The 26433-nt window shown below is 41.4% G+C and overlaps 1 protein-coding gene across 1 annotated transcript in view; it reads right to left on the bottom strand.

Moving 5' to 3' along the window:
- The window catches only part of LOC126185281 (carnitine O-palmitoyltransferase 1, liver isoform-like), a 129350-nt gene extending 103233 nt beyond the window's left edge, over positions 1 to 26117 (bottom strand). The window contains exon 1 of the mRNA XM_049928116.1: positions 26035 to 26117. The gene's annotated coding sequence lies outside the window, so the exon portion shown is untranslated. The remainder of the gene's footprint in view (positions 1 to 26034) is intronic.
- Between the last annotated feature and the right edge of the window lie 316 nt (positions 26118 to 26433).

The raw sequence follows: 26433 nt of genomic DNA, 5'->3' as shown, positions 1-26433 counted from the left end.
TTGCAAGTTACAGGAATACGTAAAACAGAGCACATTGTCCCTTCATTATACAAAGTGAATCTCAACTACATACAAAATACAGTAGCTTTTTGAAGGATGTTTTCTAGGTGCTGTGGACTTTCTTACTGTGAGCTTTGCGACCCTCGACGTCAACGTGGTTTTTTCCGTCCACAAATATTTTAGCCGTGGCTTTGTGGCTTTCGAATGTCAAAGAAAGCCGCAACAGTGGGAGAGGTTCTGGTCGGAAATACCATGATGCAAAACTGTTGCTGAGGTACCTTCACACCCGAAACAACTCCAACAATCGTGGCTGAAAACGGTTTTCAAGTCGGAGTATGATTCAATTTTCAACTGTTGCCAACAGTTGCTTGAAACTCTTGAATTATAAGAACTAGTTGAGGGAAATCATGTCTCGGGAGTAAGAAGTTTATGGTTAGTCAGCAAAAACACGACAGAGTTGAGCGACTGCCGCGTACACATTGCCGTGTCGTCTGCTTGGTTTCTTTCTTGTGTTTATACAATGGCGACTGCTGAGTACAAAATCCTTGAGTACATTCACGTCAACTCAGCACACACTAGACAAAGTTCCGCTAATCTTGGCCGGTGACATTCACTGAGAGTACATTAAACTTGTATAACTGTCATCTGTTGCTAAATATCGAAAGTTTGCAATAAGTTGTTCTGCTCTAAAATCTATGTCTTCCCTTTGAATTTGCGGTGCTACTAGCCTCAGGATTCTGCGAATAGTCCACATGTCATTCTAACAAAATTCGTGAAAGGTTGCCTGCCTTCAACATACAGTTCTTCCAATACAAAATTATAAGCTCCTTGGGTATCTTTTTGTAACATAAACTTTCTGGAAGATAAGCGTCATTCTTTTAGGTTGATTCTCATGCATCTTCACAGTCAGAATCCATTTTCTGTTCTGTAATAATTTTAAAGATAATAATAATAATAATGATAATAAACGCCGAATGTGTGTGTCTACAAGAGTTTGAAACTGTTGTCGACATTTTGCAACAGTTGTCGATAATTGTAAGTTTGTCGAACACACAACAGTTGCGAGTTTGCCAAACTTCCAAGAGTTGCGAGTTTGTATTCATCGGAGTTAGTTTTCAGTGTAAAAGCACCTTTAGCCGTGGATTTTCCTGCCGCTTTGTAATAATAACACCCCTTCAAATTTTATTCAGGCTTCTTTCTAGGCTTTCACAAATATTTGGCTGTTTTTTTTTTCGAACAAGTAGCGATTTCAGAGGGCGTGATTAGGCAGGAACCTAAGGGTACAACTTAATTTGCTGCGAGCGAAACGAGCCGCGACGACGTTTATATTCTTGCGTGACAAAAATATTTGGTTGTTTATTCCCAAGTTCAAAAAATGGTTCAAATGGCTCTGAGCACTATGGGACTTAATATCTGAGGTCATCAGTCCCCTACACTTAGAACTACTCAACCTATCTAACCTAAGGACATCACACGCATCCATGCCCGAGGCAGGATTCGAACCTGCCACCGTAGCAGCCGCGTGGTTCCGGACTGAAGCGCCTAGAACCGCTCGACCACAACGGTTGGCAATGAGGGATGCTATGGTCGGAAATATCATGATGCAAAACTGGTTGGTCGAAAGTGCCACGGTATCTGCGGCATCCACAAAAGGCCCTGAGTGCTCGTTACAAAGTAACTGTATTTCGTTTGTTTCAACTTCCATCTACACAATAGTGCAAATGTCGACAGTAAGCGCTGTGTGCCAAGTTTGGAAAAGAACTTGTCCCATTCACTTACAGTACGTGCTGTAGATAACAGTAATGTTCACTTGACACTTATTACCGCTCGATTCTACCTAGGATTTACTTTTTCCGGCAGTGTTAGTTGGAGTGTGCGAACGTTTTCACAGAAACAAAGGCAGTTGGTACAACAAACTGAATAAACAGTAATAACCCTGCTACTCTGCAACGAGACACGGTAAATCAAAAACCTCAGAGAAGATACCTGAACATCGAAATTTTGCCCGTGGAATTCGTATTCTGCGTACGTATACGATAAATGTTACAGCAGGAACGCTGATGGCATTGACGTTGAGCGCTCAATACATACAACCAACCAGTCTACTAGAATGGAAGAGGGGAGGGGTGTTAGTTAACAGACAGTCCACATATTATTTAAGTAAATTTTTAAGTGTATACTGTCCATTTTCACGAATGTGAATGTCAAGTTTACGAGTAAATATTGCTAAGCATGGAAACACCAGACAGCCTTACCTTTCAACTCATTGTGTGTGTCTCCAGCTCCCTGGCTTTATATAACCTCTCTTTCTCTCATTTTTACGGATAGGCACATTATATCTCTCAATCCTAACTCATTTGCCCTTCTATCTGTCTCTCTCTCACACGCAATAAACAACACCATTAAAATTACTACACCTTACGCCGAAGTAATCGTTGTGATTGATATCTCTGATCATTTTTGTTACCATTTAAGCATTTCGGAGCAGCGGCGATGGCAGATTACGCGCAGTTTTCGAACATGTATGCAGGATGAGTCCTTTTAGCAGTTCGTCGATACTGCAGAGACTTTTTCTGACAGTTAAAACGGCGTTGAAAACTCGAACCATGATCGGTGTGGTCAATTTTTCATATTACTTTACAGGATATTGCTGGCTCTTTGAAGGATCACAGACGTCTCTGTAAGAGAACACGTCAGCAGCAGCAAACACTTTTATCAGAGTCACGCTCTTGTCTGCTACAGATAACGTTACCTTCGGTTTCCTGCCCACTCAGCCAGTGGACGATATCCAATACTGACGACGCATTCAATAATTAATGACTGAAAATACGCCGAACAGAAAACTCCTGTGAATCATAGTTATCATCTGCGTGGGCGCCAATGGTGTATCGATGTAGATGACGTCATACATTCTCATAAGCGGATGCTGACATCGTTCTGTCAATCTACTTAACTTGTAAAGATATCAAAACATTTACACAATTTATTATGATTTTCTTTGCATGGCGTGTGTGTGCAAAGAAAGATGTAATGATAGATCAACCTAAGGTTATTGCTGATATTATGTGTACAGAATTACGATGTGAACAACAGTTACGTAATGCACTTCAAATTATCTGGTAAAGAGATCTCTAGTGACACCTGACTCAGTCATCTCATAAATTTGGGTTGATCGTTGTATGTAACTCCCACAGTTTATTGCGGGGGATATAATTACGTTTCAGTCGTTGAAAGTGAAATAGTTCACAAAGAAAAACTAAAGTACAGACACACTTAATAGTCCAGGCATCTCCACCCAACTGCTGTTCATTGTTACTTTGCTCTTTGGAGCGCTACCTGAGGAAATAAATTTTACCAAGTGTATTTTGGAATTCTTTTACAGACACTTCGTAAAGTAAAAATAATTCAAACCAACAGATACCTCTGTGTTTCCCCATCCACCGATGAAGAGGATATTGATGCACATGAGGCATACTATCTCAAGAAGTTGAAATGTGGAACTGAAACCGAAAATTGGCCACGTTACTTATCTGTGACCAATAAACAAGTCCAGTTTACCAAACCGGTCTTTTGAGCAGTACCTCCAGATTCAGCTGTATCCCTGTACCCTTCTAAATAGGAAGTTTACTAAAGCACGAATTACATGTCATAGACATTCAACCATCAAATGATCGAAGATATGTGTATGAGAGCTGTGTTGAACTTTCTTCCCATGACTACGTATCTAATACGGTGACATAGCCCATAGCATAAATATAAGCCATGTGCTTCCTCGACAAGTATCAGCATGTGAAATATGAGATTTGATGGTGAAAGTTTCATTCGACTAGAAGGTATAGTTCAACAGTAACTCTACTAAAGAAGAATAAGTGCATCAATAATGCTTTTCAAGAAACTCAACATTTTCGATAGAAAAAAATCCTCGATGGAAATTTTAGATGCACTTAATTTATTAATTTTTCTTCCAGAAGAAACTGAAGGAAATACTTAAAGAAGCGATGGTCACTTAGCGAAATATCTGATCTGTGTTCCGGAGACAGAACCGTCTATTAGTAAACGGTAGGCACGTATTTCAGAGGTTTTTTCGCCACCTTAAATTTCATGTTGAGTACTAATCTTCGCATTAGTTGACCCAAATACAATGGCCACCTAGAAAGTAATGATGCATGTATAATAAAAACGTTATAAAATCTGCAAGCAGAAGCGTTTCCTCTACTGTCCGTACTAAGTATGTCCATACATCAGAGGTCTCTAGAGTCAATGTTACGCTTCGAAAGCGAGTTCACTATTGTCATTTCGTTAAGCGCCAAGTTTAAATGAAATTTGTCCTGTGGCGAAATAGCGAAACGGTTTTCAGTTCTTTTCTTGTGGGTAATAAAACTTGGTAACTAACATGTTCTTTTAAGAATATTGTCAGTGGACTGGTTTGATGAAACTCTCCACGGTATTCTATCCTTAGCAAAGCTCTTCACCTCTGCGTGATTGCTACAACCTACACCAATTTGTACCTGCCTACTAGAGTCAGATCTTGGTCTTCATCTAAAGTTTGTACTCTACACACTAAACTGACAATTCCTTAATGCTTCTGGATGTGCCCTATCGGCTGATCTCTTCTTGTAGTCAAAATGTGTCATAAATCTATTTTTTTCTAGTTTTGATTTAGTACCTCCTCATTAGTTACAGGATCCACCCTCCTTCTGCAGCACCACATTTCAAAAGCTGCTATTTTCTTCTTGGTTCTACTGTTTATAGCGCTCGTTCACTTCAGTACAAGGGTACACTCCAGACAAATACTTTCAGAAAAGAATTTCTACCTCATTTAAACTTGTATTAAATATCAGAATCTTTCCCTTCAATAAATCTTTTCTTGCTATTGCCAGTGTATATATTATGTCCTCATTACATACACCTTCGTTACTTATTGTTTTCCCCAACCAGTCAAAACGATCTGCTAGTTTCATTATCTCAATTCTTTACATATCATTATTTCAAAAATAAACAGTTAAAACAGAGTGGCCACATGCATTTACAATTACAAAGACCATTACGCTGGTAAGTCTTGGCAACCACGTTCTGGGACAGAAAAGTATGTCATAGGAGTCATTTCGTTTCGAGGACGCATGTAAAGGCTGGTGTCCGTTGTGCGGCTAATCAAAACAAACAGCGAGAATTTCTATCGCGGGAAATCTGTTCATCGCTCAACATGATCCTTGTGGCTCTGACACAAAAGGACCACTGTTGCAGTGCTCTGGGCGGCAAGTCCTCCGCGTTCTTCGTATTGTTCAAATCTTGCTGTACTAGAATCTTGTCGTTTGTTTCCAGATTTTAAAGGACGCCACGATGAAACAACTGTTGCGAAGTATGAAGAGGTTCAATAGAGGGCGATAAAGTGGGTCGAAGAGCATCGAAGTAAAAGATGCGTGTACTCTCTCTGACAAGTATGGATATAGGTGACATTTTTCTGTAATTTAAGTACAGGTATTTCTTACACGTAAACCAGCAACTTAATACAAAAATATGGTGTTTCTGGAAAATATTCTGCTCTTACTTCATGAAAACCGTTTTGGAGCGCTTCAGTCGCAATGTCGCACGTTTTCATCCAGTAGAGCGCAGTATTTCTCAAAATGTTGCTACTATCTAACTCGGTTTTTTGTTGCATTCTGAAACCACTCTTTGCAGAGCTTTCGCCCTTACAGGTTATTCAATCACTTATCTGTGAAATACTAGACATCTCCTTTTTATATACTCCTAAATATGTACGTTAGGTCTTTTCTTTCTTCTTTCAAAAGCCTGCACTCAACGGAATAATTTATACGCAGCATCAGAACTCGTCCTCGCAGTCTAAGAAGGACGATTTCCACCAGTGACAACACCTTCTACTCCGCAGTGGACAGATGCTTAAATTGCAAGAACGTATCGCGGAGTAGAAAATTTTGGACCGCCGCTGTAGCATTTCGTAACTGCATCGGACACATTTGCCCTCTTGACGCTATAGCGTTTTGATCACGTTTAGACAAATAAAGAGAAAAATTATATACAGGGTGAATCCGAACTCCACCGACAGAATTTCGAAGATTGTTCAAGGATGATTTCAGGGTATTTTGGCGTAAAGTTAGTATTGACTCCGGTGGCTCCTTACAGAGAAATTGCATTTTTATCTTTGTATTTCACTGAAAATATCTGCACAGCAGTACAAATTTAGACGGGATGCTCTGTGTGAGTTGTCTGAAAACAGACCTGTTCCATTCTCTCGTGATTTTTGCTGCAGGTAACTGTAAAGCCCTCTCTACTCTTCGCCTTCAAGCTGCGTGATTCTGTGTCGGACTTGTTTTTGCTGCAGTGTTAGTTTCTCGTTAGCAGCGATACACAACATTATTGAAGGTTGACTCACGAAGAGTTGCGAAAGTTGCTGATACAAAAGTACCTGTGGTGTGGCTGCCATCGCTGCGGGAACAGCTCAGTGTCAGCATAGCATCGGACTGCAGCTCTTCCATTGCGCGCAGTAAACTGAAACACGTGGTGAACATCGACCAAATTTCAAGTAACCTGTCCCTAATGCTGTGTATCAGTGATAATGTTTTTCCTGATGCATCATCACCTGGCAAGCAAACGTCCATCTACGTTGTCTCGAGAATCCGACATTTCACAAGTGCACCTCGGGCTCGATTCGCGCCCGAATTGAGTGTTTTCGCCGCTGGGAACTTGTATGTGTGTGTTGTCCTCATCGTCCGAAAACCACATATGGAAAACACCGTCCAACAATGGCATACGAACTTTCCTGTTTACAGATGATGCGCAGAAGGTAGCTGAGGTTACACAGCAGATGCTGAACTTGATTGCTGAAGAAAAACTAAAAATCCAGCGCAGGAAAAAGGTAAAATTGAATATGGAGGTGAAAATGTGAAACTGGCTGGAAGTCCAAACTGGTAAATCGGAAATGGGTAGAAAAGTAAACAAAACTGTAGAAGCATTCAAGGCTATAATAAAGGTAGATGTAACTTAAAGGAACATTAAAGCAACTTTTGGAAAAAAAGACAAGACACTGTATAAGCGTCAAGAGCTGAGGTGACGAGCAAAAACCAAAGAACACAAGACTAGAAGGTGGAAGGACTACAGGGAAGGGCTGAACTAAGGAAGGTAACTTGTAACGTTGTGGAATGAGAAGTGAAAATAGACAAAGATGAAATGTGTGATGCGGTACTGCAAGAAGAATTTGACAAAACACGGAAAGGCTTAAATGGAAACGAGGCACTTGGAGTTGATCCCATACTTGGGAGAACCAACCTCGACAGAACAGGTGCGCTTGCTATGCAGAACATGTGAGACGACCAAAGCACCCTCACACTTCAAGAAAAATAACTCCAATACCGGACCATCAGTTTAATAAGTCATGATTGTAAAATACTAATACGACTTATGTTAAAGGATGTAGGGACTAGAATCTTGCCTGATGGAACATCACCGAAATGTATCAACATGGGAGGCAATACTGACCCTACGATTAATGTTAGGGAATAGGTTTAAGGAAGACAAACCCACTTTTATAGCATTTGCCGACATACAATAAGCTTATAACTTTACCTTAAATATAATCTTTTGAATTTAATATAAGATAGATATAGGAAGTAAAGGTTATCTAAGACTTGTACTGCTTCCAGACTGCATTCATAATTGTCAAAGGAAATAAAAGGGAGGCAGTAACTGAGAAGCGCTGGGACTGATCTGCAGCCTATCCCTCGTATTACTGTATCTGTGCACTGAGCAAGCGCTAAACAAAACTTAGGAGAAACATGGAAAGGGAGAACAAATAAAAACTTTAATTTGTGGAGAGAGAGACCAAGGCTTGAATACAGTAAGCAAGTTAAAGTGGATGCAGGGGAGAGCTGTTGTGCAGATGTGAAAAGACGTGTACCCAGAGGAGAGCTGTGTCTATCCTGTCATCGATCAGTCGAACTGATGGCTGCAACGGCTACAACTTAGTAACTTAAAGACGGCCTAAAGTTATCTGCAGTGTTGTTTAGCCGTCTAGATTTAAAGTTTACTGATTTCCCAAAATCACGTAAGGATAATACAAGGATGATCTCTTTTGTTAGACCCCATGACCAATCTCCTTACCCACCATTGCACAATCCAACTCTTGTGCTCGGTCTCTAATGTCGTGGTCGTCGACGAGACATAAAACTGATGAAAAGTGACTTTATGTAGGATAATAAACATTCATCACTCTTGGAGTATTTATTACAAATCTATCACAATTGCAGTACATGTATTTTGGCTACTAGTTTCGAACCAACTGGTTCATGTCAAACCTGACCTATAAAGGCTGCACTGAAAGTGCCTGATCTATAATTGGCAATACATGCATCAGTAGACACGGTACATAAATTTCACAATATTCCTATGCTTAAATATTTTCATCCCCTATTTCAACCTCTTAGGGAATGAATTTTCAAAAACATTGAAACACGTATCTGTTTCTTTTTCAACCCAAAAGCCAAATATAAACTTTCATAGATTTAGCTTTAACAATGATTTCATGCTGAAATATTTTCACAAAACTTTTCATCCACTATTTCACCCCTTTAGGAGTTAAATTTCGAAAAACTCTGAAACACGTATTTTTTTATTCCTAAATGAGAAGCCAAATGCCAATTTTCATAGATGTAGCTTTAAAAATGCTTTAGTAGTTCTTCAATAATGATTTATTTCCAAAGAAAACTTTTCCCCATTATTTCATTCTCTTATTGGCTGAATTTCCAAAAATCCTGAAGCACGTATTTTTTTTTATTTCTGAAGGAGAAATCAAATACCAATTTTCGTAGTTATAGCTTCAAAATTGCCTTAATAGCGACATATTTTCAAAAAAATGTTTCATATCCTATTTTGAAAAATACCTTCTTATACGATGCCTTCAGTGTAATATCAACACCTTCACCAAATTTCAAGTTTCTATCAGTGTTTTGGGTTGGGCGATGATGAGTCAGTGAATTGGTGAGGACATTTTCTTTCGTACATAGAAATAAATGAATACTGAATATAGGTGCCTCATAGTTTCGAAAAAACCGGGTATCATTCATTAGGGCAGTATCTAAATTTGGCTTGGGCCGCGCCCCTTATTAGCTTAGCCCGTGGAACAAGTTTTCGCTTCACACACCCAGCCTGCCACGGCAGCGAGCCCAACATGGCGAGGTGAGCAATTTCCAGTGTCACACCTACAGGTCACTGTTGAGGTAGGTCTTGGGACGATATTATGTAAATTTAACATAAAATATGAATTCTTTTCATATCGGGATGCTGACCTCACAGTGTCAAAACTATTTTCAACCGTAAGACAGTGTGGCTTGGTGACTGTGGGCGGGTGCCAGATTAAAAATCCAAAGGGCTGGCTTTCGATTTCCAGTCGGCTCTTTCACTTCTGGAAATGACTTGTAGCTGTGAAAAACGCTTACATGGCCAGTGTCCACTTTTAATTGTGGGTGTCCCTATAGCAGGCGGTTTAAGTGAATAAATGCTTGGAGGAAGGGAAAGCCATAATAACTTCAACATCGCGGAGTTCAAAGTAACCTTCAGTACAAGGACAGCATTACTTGTTAAGCCTGTTATAAAAGTCGTCGAAATATTTATGTTTTATTCATGCGTTACGTGTTAGGATTTGGTTTGTCATTAATTTTTGTTCGGTTCTCGATTTACACGGCTGTTTATCTTTAGCAAAACTCTTGCAGCGGAAGCAGAATGCCATGGCGGTTCAGCAAGCTACGAAATGGCCAGTCACGTTCCACAGTCTTTGAGAAATGAAAACACATTTTTTGTCTCTAATGACTCTGGCGGAACGAAGTGGCGCTGTGATCAGCTCATTGGACTCGCATTCGAGAGGACGACGGTTCAAATCCTCGGCCGGTTGTTTATATTTAAGTTTTCATGATTCCTAGATATCTTAAGACAAAGGCAAATTTCTGTCACACATAAACTGTGTTATAAAGTTTTCATTGTCTTTAGTAGAAACGAATGTCATCTTTTATGACTTCTGTCCGTCTCTTTTAACACTATTCCACGATGATTATAGTTCATGGTCCGGTACAGCTACTGACACTAGTCCATATTCCCTACAATTCGCATGATTTAAATAATTAAACACTGCATGAGCCTTGTATTTTTTCATGCTTAGCACGACATGATCGGGCATTTATTCTCATTATCGAGAGCAAATATTTATATAATTATTGTGTATGTAGAAGTATGCACTTGATAATGACAATACATTCTCGAAACGGGTCGTACTTAGTATGAAAAAATACATAGTTCATGCAGTGTTTCATTATTTAAATCATGAATTACATGCTTGCAGGCTTTCCAAAAACACCTTTCAATTTTTCTTAATATGTTACAATACTTTTTATAGCAGGAAAGTATTTCTGAACACTATTGTAGATGTCCCTTTTTCGTTCTGAAGAAGCTCTGATACCTTCAGTGATCATCGTTTTTTTTAAGAATTTCTAGTATTGAATTTCTTGTTGTTATGACAATTGCTTTCAAAAACTTATAAAATCCAATTACAAATATGTTGAACTAACGAGTTGGCATTTGTCTGACGCACATTTGACGCAAATTTGACCTCACACGACATTTTTTAAGCTTTCTCTAAAATATTTTATCATTATCCATCCATATTGTTTACTTTAAATGTCTCTGGACTGTGCCTGGTGATAAGTTATGTAATGTGACAAACTGTTCCTCCTGATCCAACAAGAAACATATCTAGACCGACGTATAGATTTGGTTATTTTGTATGAATACTTTGTCTGTTACGGTATCACTATCTTGAGCAACTCGAATATTAATGATACAATAAATGTAAGTGTCCATTAGCGTCTCTAGATCACCTTTTCTACGGGAATCTTTGATCAATTTATATGAAAATAACCACTAATCAATAAACATTTTTCTTTCTGTCTGACAGACAGCACAATCAGTCATCAAAATTTTTCATGGATGTTTCCTAATTGCCCAACTTGTGCGCTTGAACGATAAATGCACTGTCTAATACTAACATACAAGCACGTGGTTCAGCGTTCTGATCTTTATATAACTGGATGATTTCTGAATTTCTGAATTTACACTCATACTGTATATGGTTAAAAGAACAAGTACAACGCTGTCCAGTATTAATACATAAGTACATGACACAAATAATTTACTTATTGTTATGGATTTGAATGTAAGCTCATTTTTATTAATGTTATATTCACCTTTAACCTATCGGGTCTACATGAATGTCCAGCTAATATGGAGCGACTTGCTTTAAGATTTTTTGGCTGTAATTATGTTGCGATGAGACAGACAAATGACTTTAGTTTCTTCCTTACTACTATGAGCTTCTAAATATTTTGACGACTGTTCTGTTTCATTTCCTACCATCCTTATACTCTGAGCAAGCAAGTTTTCTAATTTTCCTCTACTGTCATACGATGATTTGGAAGCCTCCGTCAGTTTAATTTCTTTTAACACTGTGGACTGAATTCAAAACAGATATCTCATCCAACTCCCTATTAATCAAAAGGATTTGATTTTGTACGCAGGTGAACCCCCTTATACTTTGTGCTAATTAGATCTATTACCTTGTCCTTACCTTTGCTATTCAGATGAAGGTCATGATAAATATAATACCCAGTTCCTATAGTATCCGCTAGGAAAGCCCAATATAACATCTCTCAGCTTGACTATCTCCTTGATTACGCTCTTTATAGCAGGACTTCCACAACATCCACATCTGTACGTGCATAAGGTGCTCTTATTTTGTCCAGATCAAGCCTGATTTCCTCATTTTCGTTGTCAGCCAGGATATTTCTGGTTAGATCAGCTATCGATGCTTGATCGTCTGTGGTAAAATGATTAGGTATTTGTCCTAATTTTTCTGTCACTTGACTACAACGAACACTTCGTCATTTTCTTTTGCTGTAGAAGACTAATCGTTTGGCTGAGTTGATATTGCTACTTCATTTTCCTCGTGCACATGTTTTTCTCATTGAATGGTTTTGCGAGAACACAATGATGATGATGATGATGAACCTATTCTCCAAATAAACCCATTACAGTACAGATATTTTTTGTAGAATACATTTACTTTACGCTTCTGAAGAAGTTTGTCAAAAATGACAGCTGTTGTGAATGAAGTTGATAATCATGAACTTTCGGTACGCTGGTTGTTACTTGAAGGCTGCTTGTTATTCTTGAAGATCTAAGGCAGGCTACCTCGGCACAATAATGGCAAATACGCACTGCGGTGGTACACAATTTACTGGGTGGTTATAATTAAAGTGCAGCTACTCACAAAGGTCCACCGTGGGCTGTAATTAGCATATGGCTGCGAAAGTTGGTAGATGTTCTAAAGCGTTAATGCGGAACGGATTTACGCTGAAAAAATTAGTTCCAACTTCGGTCAGCAGGTGCAAATCTGGCGTTGTGAATGCAAGAAAGACGCACATAAATGTTTCCATGTTTAATGGATTAGGAACGGCGCATGAGCAGAAAATGTCAAACATGTGAGGAAGGCATAATATAGATTTCACTATTAACCGCCGTTTACATAGTTTGTTCAATATGAGCAATGAAGATGTCGACGAGATGCTGCCTCCATAAAACGACGCGATCACCAGTTGCTCGGCCCGCAGCTCGTGGTCGTGCAGTAGAGTTCTCGCTTCCCACGCCCGGGTTCCCGGGTTCGATTCCCGGCGGGGTCAGGGATTTTCTCTGCCTCGTGATGGCTGGGTGTTGTGTGCTGTCCTTAGGTTAGTTAGGTTTAAGTAGTTCTAAGTTCTAGGGGACTTATGACCACAGCAGTTGAGTCCCATAGTGCTCAGAGCCATTTGAACCAGTTGCTCGCAGCAGTTCCGCTGGAATCAGAGAAACGTGTTCCTGTGTACTGGCTTTCAGATCATGTAGAGACTGGACGTGTCTCTGGTAAACGGGTCCTTTTCAAATATCCCGAGAGCCAAAAGTTACATAGATTTACATCAGGTGATCTTGCAGGCTATGCAAGTAGAAAACCTCTGGAGATAACACATGGGTGGCAGGTTGCATTATGCAGATCTTTCACTGGGCGAGCGACATGAGGTGTTGCCCCATCTAACTGAAAACAGTGATTTCCACCCAATTGCGCTCTTCCACAGCAGGAATGACATGCTGTGCAAGGAGGTCTTGATAACGTGAAGACGTCACGGTACACCTGACATGTCCTCTCGATGTTTTATCTTCAAAGAAGAATGCACCGGGAATAAAGGGCCCGTTAATCCACACCACACAGTCACATACGGCGAGTGCAACTACTGTGCGTGCACAACACGCTCTGGAGTGTAACGTGTGCCTCGTCGCTCCATAGAGTATTGCCTGACCACATGTCCATCTTCGATCCGTGCCAGAAACCGAAGAGCAAATTCATAACATTGTTACGGATCATGGGGCGTCAGTTGGTGCACCGTCTGGATCTTGGACCGGCACAAGTGTAAAATAGACTGCAAAACTTTCCAGACTGTTAGTCGTGGGATGGACAACTCTCGTGACGCTGCTCGAGCACTAGCACTACTGCATGGCCAGTTACAGCAACAGCAATTTGGTCAATAACTTCCACCGGTATAGCACGCCTTCCTCTTCTAGGTACCACACCAACTCACTTGTGCTATCGGATTTCATTATCATCTTCTTTAAACCATTTAATGAGATGGGGCTTCTTCTCAGACCTTACAGCGGTAATCTCTCAATGCAGCACTGTAATTGCTGCCGTTCCCATAAGACAGTTTCACTAACAGCGCACGGCCTCTCTCCTTGACAGTCATACCGTTCACTCACGATGAGGCTTCTGAAATGACAGCGTGAATGTCATACCGTCATACAATCAGTGTACAGCAAAAGATTTGCACCTGGTGGCCACAATTGGAATAAATTGTTTTCTTGTGTAAATCGGTTCCGCATTAACGCATTAGCATATCTACCAAGTTTCACTGCCACACGGGGCTCCGTGAGTAGTTGCAGTTAAATTGTAACTACCCGGAATACTTCTAGAATCCGAGGAATGACATGTCTGGCGTTTTGTTGTTGACGACACCTCCACGGCATCAAAAAGACGTTCCCGTCAGCAGAAGAGACTCTTGACGGCCCTTGGAAGGCGTCGTGAGTGTTGGCTCTGACGTCAGCCTGTCATTTCTTCTTGTATTTATTTCACACATAAGAAGGAGCATTTGCGGACCTCGACACACTACTTGTGCCTGTAGACATCATTTATACAGTAAACACAGGCGCGAGAGCGCACGATTCCCTGTTGCCATCAGTATCTTTCCTAATGGTACCCAGCAAGCCACGGTTGCCTCAGTGGCATTATGTGGCACTGTGTGTCGTAATTCTCAAATGCTAAAATCGGATTTGTTCCGCGTCAGGGCACAAGGTAACAAATAGCATCCGTGCTGCTCACAGGAAGACGGAAAATTCCACGTTCTTCTAGACTGTACACGAACTTTTACTCCAGCTCCAACGTAAACTCAGTTACTAACACTATCCATTAACTGTTCATTTAGGCGAAACATGAAGCACTGAGAGCGTCTAGTGCACAGGACAACATGATTTCGATTTTTTAATAATTTAGCTCTTTACTGAAGGCCTGTTGTGCATCTCATGTTCCCGTTGCGCTTCAGCTGATATGTGGAGGTTATAAAATTGTCGTCAGATACAAAATAGCGCCCATAGTACAGAGAATAATTCCTACAGTATCCTTTTACAAGATTATCGGTGAAGTTCAGAAGCCCGCCCATTGTTTAAATATTTAGGGGTGTCTAAGAAACTGTATTGAAAAGGGACCGAAAACAGCGGTAAGCAGTGCCAATGGAGGACAGAATTGTCGGCTGCGTTCTGAGAGAATGCGTTATATGCCTTAAGGAAATCGCATACGAGGTGGCAGTATTAGCAATTCGAACGAATTCAAAGGATGGCTATAGGTCTGTCTAATTCATGCGAATTTCTAGCACATGTCATTACAAAATTTAACTGGGAATCTTTATGAGGGAGACGACATCGTTGTACTGAAATCCAGTTTCGTAAATTTAGAGGACCAGTATTCAAAGAGGACTGCGACAGTTTTACTGGCACCATTGTAAATCTTGTACAGGTATAATGGGAATAAAGTAGATAGAAGGTTGAGTACGGAGCCTTCAAATGAGTGTACAGCGTATTTCGCTAGACAGTGAAAGAAGCAAATAATTCTGACAAATATAGGTGCGGGAACCAATGGTTTCCCTGACCCAAAGTATGTGCAACAGCCGCCATGCCAGCGTTACTATACTGTTAACGTCTAAGACTACGTTTGGACTTTTTGTTTGGGGATATTTAAATGCTTTGGTGTATTCCAACCCTGTTGATGACGCCGATAACTCCGGGAATACATTGTGGATGGTTGTCAACGTATTCGGAACACGCCTGGGGTTTTTTAAAGTGTATAGGGCATTGATAAGGAGGCGTGGTTCATCGTGCCTTCCCATGAACTGTGGCCGTGGAACATCTATTGTATTATATTTGTCCTCACGCACGTATGTCCAGTCTGGATTCTCAGGGACTCAGTCGTAATACGTTGCATCCAGGAAGCCATTGGTTTCCGGACCTATGTTTATTACAATTACTTATCTCCTTCTTTGTCCTCTACTTGCCGTTTCTTTTTACTATAATAGGCACACAGCACACGAATCAATTAATCGATAAAACGATAATACTAGCACTAAGTACCCTCACATGTACAGTGTACATTTGCTTCCGAAGCATGCACGTAAATGTAGATAAATTAGTAACGTAAGTACACACACTTCGGGGCGCTAAGTAATCGTTAGTTTTGTGTAACTGCTGGAAAGCTTGCATCTGCTGACGTTGCAACAACACGCACAGTCTGACAGAAAAAGTGAAGCACGGTGTCAATATAATTTCGTTGACATGCACACTATAGATGGGTATCTAAATGACTGGTGTTACAGTTCTATGCAAGAGGTAGAAGATCACCAGAGTGCAGTACTGCTGTTCTTTACCAGATCTGGGAGAGAATACAAGGAGCGTGAGCAGCATCAGATATTGACTGGTAACTCTGAAGGAGAAGATGATGACTCGTGTGAGACAGAGTATCATTCCTTTGCACAGTAGGCAAGTAACCACATTGTTGGGAGTCTGTTTGGAGGGCTTATCCAATCGTTCAGTATCCAAATTTATGGGGCATACGGATGTGACAGTTACCCAATGATGGACTGCATGGTAATGTAACGGCCGGCATAGTCGCCGCTAAGGTTCTGTCTGACCATCACAAGGGGGAATCACCCCATGGTGCGTCAGGCACATCGTAACCCTTTCACGTGTGCACCTGTCATTCGAGAGCAAGTAAACGACTTCCTACAACGTTGTGTGTAATCCCCCGGAGACTAGCAGCAGCCGAACCAGGCAGTTTCCATTCCATGCGTGGATGCCGTGAACACCACGACACATCGCAAACGGCTGGCTTTGGAGTGGTGCCATAGCCGGGAAGTGTGGACTGTGATGAATGACATCACATTTTTTCTGCACTGCCCCAAATAACAATCGTCGGCGAGTATGGCGGCGACCTGGAGCCCTATTCTATATCGTTCATACCGATCGGTGCAGCAGGTTAGTCTCGGTAGTGACGTCATTTTCGGTTCTTTTATCTGAATTTCGTATTCAGTAAGCATATTCCCAAACGTAGAATCCAAAACAAGACGTCTACGTGAATGAAAATAAAATGACATAATGTGACATTTACGACAGTTTCCAGAACACAGTTAAAATTCTACCATTATCATCCATTCATGGAAGCCCATTGTCAGCGAAATATGAACAGCTTTACGTACGGCTGCTAGCCGTTTCGAGTTCGTGTCGTCGTGGCGCTGCAGTGCCCATGCGCGGATCTGAGGCAGATTGCTTTTCTTTGGTTGGCGCGAGGAGAACTGAAAACAGCGTTTCGGGTCGCTAGGACCGTTCGGCATCGCTTTCGAAATGCCTATTGTATAATGTTGGAGCTCTGTTTCGAAAACAAGACCGTTCGGTCCGCTCGCCTACCGAACCGATCGGCAAAATGACGGAAATATACAGACTAGAGGCCCTGGGAGGGGTCCCGTTCTCCCAGTGTGCACACTGGCGTTACTCCTGGTGTCATGATGTGGGGAGCCATCGGGCATGACTTCAGGACGCGGAAGGTAGTACTGAAGGGAACTCTGACGGCACAGTGGTATGTTACGTACAGTCTGCGTCCTTAGGTGTTACCTCTCATGCGACGGTACCGTGTTGCCATTTTTCACCATGACAATGCTCGTCCACACATGGTACATGTCTCTGTGAACTGTCTGCATGATTTTGAGGTACTACTGTAGGAAGCGACATGGCCAGGCCTGTACCCACCAGAACACGTGTGACACCAATTCGGATGTCAGCACCGCCCCAGTGCGAGTATCCAAGGTATAAGCGAGTTTGCCTCAGGGGAGGATGCAGTGGCTATACGACAACCTTTCAGCAAATCAGTGCTCGCACCCGGCCCAGAAAGGGTGTCACGTCATGCTGAAAAGTGGGCTCATACTGCTAAGTCCTCTGCAAATTTGTCTCGATTTCGTAATCACTGAAATAACATTACATACCCCCTGGACAAAAACAAAAACAAAAGAAAAGTTCGGAGTAGGTATTAAAATCCATGGAGAAGAAATAAAAACTTTGAGGTTCGCCGATGACATTGTAATTCTGTCAGAGACAGCAAAGGACTTGGAAGAGCAGTTGAACGGAATGGATAGTTTCTTGAAAGGAGGGTATAAGATGGACATCAACAAAAGCAAAACCAGGCTAATGGAATGTAGTCGAATTAAATCTGGTGATGCTGAGGGAATTAGATTAGGAAATGAGACACTTAAAGTAGTAAAGGAGTTTTGCTATTTGGGGAGCAAAATAACTGATGATGGTCGAAGCAGAGAGGATATAAAATGTAGACTGGCAATGGCAAGGAAAGCTTTTCTGAAGAAGAGAAATTTGTTAACATCGAGTATTGATTTAAGTGTGAAGAAGTCGTTTCTGAAAGTATTTGTATGGAGTGTAGCCATGTATGGAAGTGAAACATGGACGATAAATAGTTTGGACAAGAAGAGAATAGAAGCTTTCGAAATGTGGTGCTGCAGAAGACTGCTGAAGATTAGATGGGTAGATCACATAACTAATGAGGAGGTATTTAATGGATTTGGGGACAAGAGGAGTTTGTGGCACAACTTGACTAGAAGAAGGGATCGGTTGGTAGGACATGTTCTGAGACATCGAGGGATCACCAATTTAGTATTGGAGGGGAGCGTGGAGGATAAAAAACGTAGAGGGAGACCAAGAGATGAATAGACTAAGCAGATTCAGAAGGATGTAGGCTGCAGTAGGTACTGGGAGATGAAGCAGCTTGCACAGCATAGAGTAGCATGGAGAGCTGCATCAAACCAGTCTCAGGACTGAGGACCACAACAACAACAACAACAACAACAACACCCCCTGGACCAACGAAGTTTCTTTTCATTTTATTTCCTTCTGCCCCTTCCCTGGCTTGTGCTTCGCTGTTTTTGTCGCTTCTAGCGATACGTGCTAGGGAATTCAGTGTGAGGTATGAAGTCTGAAATATTGTACCAGTTGCTGCAAAGAAGCATGGTCCAAGTCCAACGATCGGCTACGAGGTCCTTAGAGGAGGGACACCAGCCCGGTCAGGCGGATTTGCGATGGCAAATATGCCGTTAGCTTGTTAGGAAACCAGCGCGGTATTCGGCTCAAAGTTTTCCTTACAACCACCAACAACCTAAGTTAAATGGCAGGACCTAGCTGGTCCGGAACAGGGTCCAGGATGATAACCATAGCGCCACTGCCGCAGGTTCCAGCTCCATAAAATACCCAGTCAGAGTTCGAGGTCAGTCTCAATAAGACCTGTAACAATAGAACTCCTCCACTCGTCTGCCAGTGCCCTGAAGCTTATTGTATACCGAATGTGTAGAGAAATCATAACTCTTGAATTCTGAGAGTTGGATGGAAGTCGCCGGCCAATTAAACCATCCATTATGGTTGTCTATACGTTGAATATAATTTAAAGTTTTACTAACACTGTTTGTAACCCGCATTTGTTTTTCGTGTTACAAGTAACATTCAAGTAAACAAGTCGTTTGCATGACAAATGCAACAGAGAAACAGCTTATTGCTAAGAGGGTTTTATTTTAAAGGTGGCACTGTGATCTCCGTACAGTCTCGAAATCTGTATAGATTAATCTTTGAAAATTCACACCTTATGACACACAGTCCTCGATCAGCCACTGCAGTATCATCTGTGTGCTGTCTGGCATTGTGGACATTCTTATTTGCACACTTCTTTTAGTTAAGAGATCCTTCTCCTTGCCCTTGTTTCAGAGCACTGAAAATATGCTAAACTTTCAAGATGTATAATTTTTTTCTAAGACTATTTCATATGTCATGACTATTTATAAACGTGGAATTTATGAAAGAAAACCATCACAATGATTACATTTTTTTTACTTGAGTTTCTACTGGATAATGTCTTTTACGATTATTAAAAAAGTGTCAAACCCGCTACGGTAAGATGAAAGAGGAATATGGATTTCCAAATCATTAATATGTAACGAAAATTGTTCTTGAAGCAAGTACTGAACAACTTTCGATGAACAGCGCTTTTTAAAGGGCAACATCGGGATGCTAAAGACTTGATTTTTCTTTGTAAAAATTACTTAACCTAGCAATATATACCTTCATAAACTCAGAATTACAGGCTGCAAGTAGAAGTGCCTCGTAGGTAGGAATCAAATTTCGCACATAGCAGTACCCTTCTTTCTACTGTAAAAGATGTGGACTGTTATCGACATTATAGCTTTCGATGCACTAATTTCTTTTAGTACTTGTGACTAAAAGATATCTCTTTGAGCATTTACTATTAAATCACAAGGAAATTATTATTACCACACTTGGCATCGCCACACCTACATAGGATACGGCGCACGGGACTTTGCTGTCGCTGGTGTTGTTGCTGCGCGGTAGTTTAGACGGGTGAGTCTTTGGCTCCTCTGTCGTGCCGTATCGACTTTTACCGCCATTCGTATTAGCAGCACGTCCGTGCGCCGTGCGACGGAATCGGGAGGACGGTTCAAGTGCTCTCCGACTATCCAAGATAGGATTTCTCTGTTTTCTGTAAACGACCCAAGACCAGAGTTGCAAACAAGATGATTTCTGCTTCTGAACTTGGGTTACGTTTCCTATGTCTTCTATGTCGCCGGGAGCAAAACACTAATCTTCCAATTTCTTGTTTCATATGTCTATGTATAGCATCTGAATCAAGACCGTCATTGTCAATAAAGAATTAGATGTATTACACATGGTGTTCTGATGTAATCGAATTTCCTTTCTTTGACACACGCAGACTGCTGTGCTGTTTCTGTACATCAATATGTTGATTATACAGAATACATTCCGATAAGATGTCAGCGTTTTGTTTCATTACTTGTTGCTGTATGTATGACGTAACTTCCTGATCTTGCTTTTATATTTATCGGACTATTCCGTGTGCACAGTGAGTAATGCCACGTAATCCACAGACCCACAATGATAACACTTACTCACCTCTTATCACGTAATCCATACCTTCCTTAAGATATGTTCAAAGGAACGTCTCATGAGACAAATGAAAGTTCGTTAGAGCTCGTGCATTACTATGTTGTTTACGTTGTAATTAGAAACTTTCTGTGGTCGTTGCATTGAATATCAAATCAATGACGACTCTATATGAAATTGTAGTAAGCTGCTTTCGATAAATTCAGTAGACCGAAAAGGGGAAATTCTCTTTGAAATGCTCAGAATATGGATCTTTCCAGACATATAGGACTTCTTCTTGAAGGACATATTATTTTTACACATCAGCCTTCATAAAAGTAAAGTCATTTGCATATAGACACACACATACAAACACACACACACACACACACACACACACACACACACACACACCTACACACACTGACATAAGAGAACACACACGAAAGACAATGAGCGACATAGTGGAAGCAATCCCTCCTATGAACCCTTGTTTTCCGTATTTCTTTTCAGTTTTACCCGAATTATATGATCACTTCAATTACTCCCGGTTTTGCACTCTCCCCCCCCCCTCCCAATAAATTTGATATTCCTAGAGCATAAATGAAGTTAGGTTATATATACAGTAGAATGTACTCTAAAATCTTTTGGTAGCCTGCAATTTTACATTCCTTTAGAATCATATGTCATACTATCATATGAATTTGACAGATGTGCTCTTTGGAATTTCGCTGACAACGTAAAATTAGTTTGGCCCTAACTTTTCCTCAGAGTGGAGCAATAGTTCGATAAATTAATTACGAAACGTAAATTACAACTGCCAACAGAAAACACGTACACACACACACACACACACACACACACACACACACACACAAACACACACACTCACTCACTATATCAATCCATTAGTGAACTTATGTGCCACCCGATCAGGTTAGAACATCTGCAGAAAGGCTGTAACAATAGAAATACGTAACACCATCTCACGCCCAGTGAATTAATAAAGAATTATTTGGTTAACTCGTACGAATTGGAAACTAGGTAAGTTCCAGTCAGAATTCAGAAATCGAATGGTACTATCTAGCACTGTATTAAAGATTCCGAAGGAAAGGGAGTTTCGAAGTAAACATGCTAGTTTGGGAGCTAGTGAGGCAGGACGGTTAATTGCTTTTTAATACCAACAGAAAATGTCAGCCTGGCTGCACATGAAAACGCGGAAGATTTAGTGAAGGGGGAGGAAATAAGCAGACTCCGGAAACTGCGCTATAGCTGGCAGGAAACCGATAAACTTATCTCGTCGCTAGAGGTACGTCATTGGCTGGTTCATGAGCCATTTTAATCAACTGACACTTTCTCTGTGCGGATCATCTTTCTGCATTGCCTTACCTAAATTTTAGTTCTCTTAGCACGTTACATGTCTTCTTCTATTCACCGCTGAGGTCAGACGAATTGCAGCAATTTTTTCAGCTCCATAAAGTTGCAGATGAAATAGTTCACACAGTACAACCAACATGCTGTGTGCTGGTAATTAGTGAAAAAAAGAGTTACCACTGTCTGACTTCCTACGTACTCGCATTTCAATGTATGTATTTAATATTAGCATCGGAAATAAACTAAAAAGTTCAATAAAAGTAAATTCCATACCAAGAACATAATTTTTTCACAAAATTTTTTCGATTGATTTATTGTAATTTTTCGACTTCAGTAGAGAGTAAAAACAAATCCGGAATAAAAAAATGTTCAAATTTGTGTGAAATCTTACGAGACTTAACTGATAAGGTTATCAGTCCCTAAGCTTACACACTGCTTAACCTAAATTATCCTAAGGACAAACACACACACCCATGCCCGAGGGTGAACTCGAACCTCCGGGGGGGACCAAATCCAGAATAATTTGATTTCTTCTGTACTCACTGCAGTGAAAAACTGGAAACTTTTCAGTTTTGGCCCATTGTACTAGCGATATCTCCAGTTCGCCCGCAAAACTATTAATCGATCAGTACTATGTAGTTTCCAGAAAAAATCTCAAGGAGACACAGAAAAAGATTTGCTGTCGGTAGGTACAAACAACCCTCAAGTGCTATTAAGATTCTTTGGGAACTCAAATGGGAATCCCTGGGGGGAAGGCGACGTTCTTTTCAAGGAACACTGTTGAGAAAATCTAGAGGAACGGCATTTAAAGCTGACTGCAGAACGATCAAATGGCTCTGAGCACTATGCGACTTAACTTCTGAGGTCATCAGTCGCCTAGAACTTAGAACTAATTAAACCTCACTAGCCTAAGGACATCACACACATCCATGCCCGAGGCAGGATTCGAACCTGCGACCGTAGCGGTCGCTCGGCTCAAGACTGTAGCGCCCAGAACCGCACGGCCACTCCGGCCGGTGCAGAACGATCTTACTGCCACCAACATACATTTCGCGTAAGGGCCACGAAGATGAGAGACAAGAAATTAGGGCTCATACGGAGGCATACAGACTGTCGTTTTTCCCTTGCTCTGTCTGCGAGTGTAACTTAAAAGGAAGTGACTAGTAGCGGCGCAAAGTACCCTTCGCTACACACCGTACGGTGGCTTCTGGGGTATGAATGTGGAGTAATCACAGGTGGATCCTCGGAAGATTGGTGGTCCATGTCACTCCGTGCGAACGGTATTAGATGTAATGCAATACGGATTATCCCTTTGGACTATTGTGTTGTACCGAAGGAGGTGGCACACGGTTTTGATAGTGAACATGCATTCGGGAATCGTCTTGCTACTTAAATTTAGATTTCTCGACGTTTCCTTAACCACTTGAGACAAATACCGGGATGGTTTCTTTGAACTGATGCTGCCGATTTATATCCCCATCCTTGACCACTCTGAATTAGTGCTGCGTCTCTAATGACCTCGTCATCGACGGGACGTTAAACTTTAATTTTCCTTCCTTCTTAGTTCGTGGTGAGCAGCTCAGTGTACATGGATTCAGCACTGTAATCTTATTCTTGGTAATATATAAGTGGTTTTTAGTGGAACATCCGTTTTTTTTTCTTTCGAGTGTCTACCAAATTATATGTTTCACTATTCCTATTTCTCCAGTGAGTCTAGTATATCAAAGTCCGTGCACTGTTCTTTTTGTTCGTTCGATATTCTATGTTAGCCAAACCTGATATGAGCTCATACACTAGAGGGTACTCTGATATATCGGCTATAAGCACCTCGACTACCAGATCAGACTCACTCTAACAATGAACAAAATATGCCACCGTAGTGAGAGTGAATGGGCTCGAAGGCCCATCCGGCCACTTACTTTAGGCCCTCCACGGTTCTATATACAGCTTAAGGCGAACACCGCGATGATTCATCGAACAAAGCTACGGGAGATTTCACTCGCAACCTGCTGCTGAGTTGAGCATCTGGATTTCCATTAATGAGCCGCATATCGATTGGGCTCTCCTACCTACTTCTCATTCGAAATTTGTCATTCGATTGACTAAAGACAGAACGAATGTGGCTGTTTCAATTCTCATTCTCACTCAGTTACACAACTGGCTGCTTTTATAACTATTGTCTCCATTTGTCAGCCGCAGCTGAACACCACAGGGATTTTATAATGTCTGTATAACAATTAGTGTCAACCGCCAACTCATTAATATACATATCATACAATGAAGGCTTTCACGACCGGATGTTTCAGCTGCCGAGAATTCTTCCGGGTTGTATCGCCGTGGTCCATGGAACTCTTCGATCCCTATACACAACACTATCAACTACAGAAAGCACGCTGACATACTTGGAACCACTCCAACAAAAGAAGCACACCCATCAACGCAAAATTAAGGCCTTATAAAACAGTAGTCTTAAAAGACACTTGTACAAAGCCTCAGAAACAGCAGTAATCAAGGAAAGACTGAAAATTAAAGAAAAACAATACAGGAAAATACTGAGAAAGATCTATGGGCTGTTTCAGAAAGAGGGGACCTGGATAAAGAGACCGACAGAAGATCTATATGAACAGAAAAGAGACAATTACAAAGGAAAAAGAAGGGTTGAGTTCTACCGACACATACGTAGGATGAACGAAGACAGACTGACCAAGAAGATTTTTAAGGTAGTGGCGACTAATACAGTGAAAACCACTTAGGCAAAGGAAACCTAGGAAGATCTCAGGAGAGTAAACTTCTCCACAGAAGACATGATAGGCAGGAGAAAAATACATAGGAAAAATGAGAAAACAAAAATTTGCTTAAACGCCCAAAGCGAAAAAAGGAAAGGAGTGGAGAGAAGAGTGGAAGAAGAAACCGTATTTATGTGAGAGGTTTTAGGGAGGAAAGAAGGAGACAGAAAAAAGACCGTGAAAGCTGATTGTATTTTAGCGCTCGCCTTAAGGGGAAATTACCGATAGTAGTAGTAATAATAATAATAATAATTAACAAGACAGACAAAAATTCGGCACTACAACACAGTCATAAAACCATCAGTCTTCTACGAAAGCGAAACAGTGACACTTAACAGAAAACACGAACTTGAAGAAATCAAGAACGAAAAGAGAAGGATCATTAGGAAAATTTCAGGAGCGAAACATATCCCACACGGTTACAGGCTATAATCAATTAAAACAACAGAAAAATTTTTGAAGCATCAAATCTGACATTACGAAAAGGTGAACTCAATAGACTACCACAAAAGTGATTGACAAAAAGGATAATAGACTGTGTGGCATCACTTAGGAACTCAACACCTTGGCTGGACAAAGTCACAAACACAAGACCAAGCGACGTTTTACAAAGAGTCATCTTCAGACACAAAGTAAGACATGGGAAGTTACATCAGAGCAAGCAAAACAAAGGTAGTACAGACCAAACTGGTCGGAACAATGTCAACAAGCCTTCTCGGAAAGAACGGCAGCCTATTGGAATAAGAAGAAGAACCTAAAGTAGAGTGATTCAGCTATTTGCTTAACATCCTCCATTTATTGGGAGAATTCGCTAATAATAACATTAATAATAATAACACGAACAATAGTTGAACTGTCATGTTTCTTCGAGTCGCCCACGAAATCATTTATGTGTATGTGTATGTGTGTGTGTGTGTGTGTGTGTGTGTGTGCACCTTGAAAACTCTGCCTATAGGGAAATCTCTAATACACGGATACAGCCGGCTAGAAATTTCGTGGGCCGTGTTTTTTTCCTGGCAAGTTAGTGAATCGCAAGTTTTTAACCACACTCGGAACGAATGGAACGGGTGAGTAGCGAGCAGCAGCAGTACTTGGGCAGGAATGCAGGCTGGGAGGTTGAAGGCCGCGGTTGCGCTGTAAACACGTCGCAGAGAGGGCGCACCCGCCGGCTGGAGAGCCGGTGTGTACTGACTCGCTGCCGCCGCCGCTGCCGCCACATAGCGATGTGTCCGCGCCTGCCTACCTGTAGAGCGTAGACAGCGCAGCGTGCGGCGACCTGGCCTACGAGTATCGCCCTCCAGCGTCTGGCGGGCTGACCGGGCAATCGGTGGCAGGCGACTGAGCCCAGGCAGGCCGTGGCGAGCCCGCGGCTCGCGCTTCGTCCTTGTTCCCCCCACCCAGGCTGTGGCCGAGCCTCTGGCGGAAACCGAGATGCCATCCCTCCTCCAGACCAGCGAGTGCGTGTATTTGTGTGTGTGCGTGTGCGCGCGACCGTGTGAGTGACGTCTGCAGGTGTACTTCTCCAGCTGTTTTGCCTAGACACTAAAGCGTGTTTGAGCATTAAGTGGCTTTGTAGGCGTGTTGTAATCAGCTGCCAGTCAAGTAACGACCTAAATATACACGCCACTTCCGTAAGGGAAAA

Source organism: Schistocerca cancellata, chromosome 1 (assembly GCF_023864275.1).
Source record: "Schistocerca cancellata isolate TAMUIC-IGC-003103 chromosome 1, iqSchCanc2.1, whole genome shotgun sequence".
Taxonomy (NCBI): domain Eukaryota; kingdom Metazoa; phylum Arthropoda; class Insecta; order Orthoptera; family Acrididae; genus Schistocerca; species Schistocerca cancellata.
This window is presented reverse-complemented; position numbering and strand designations above follow the sequence as displayed.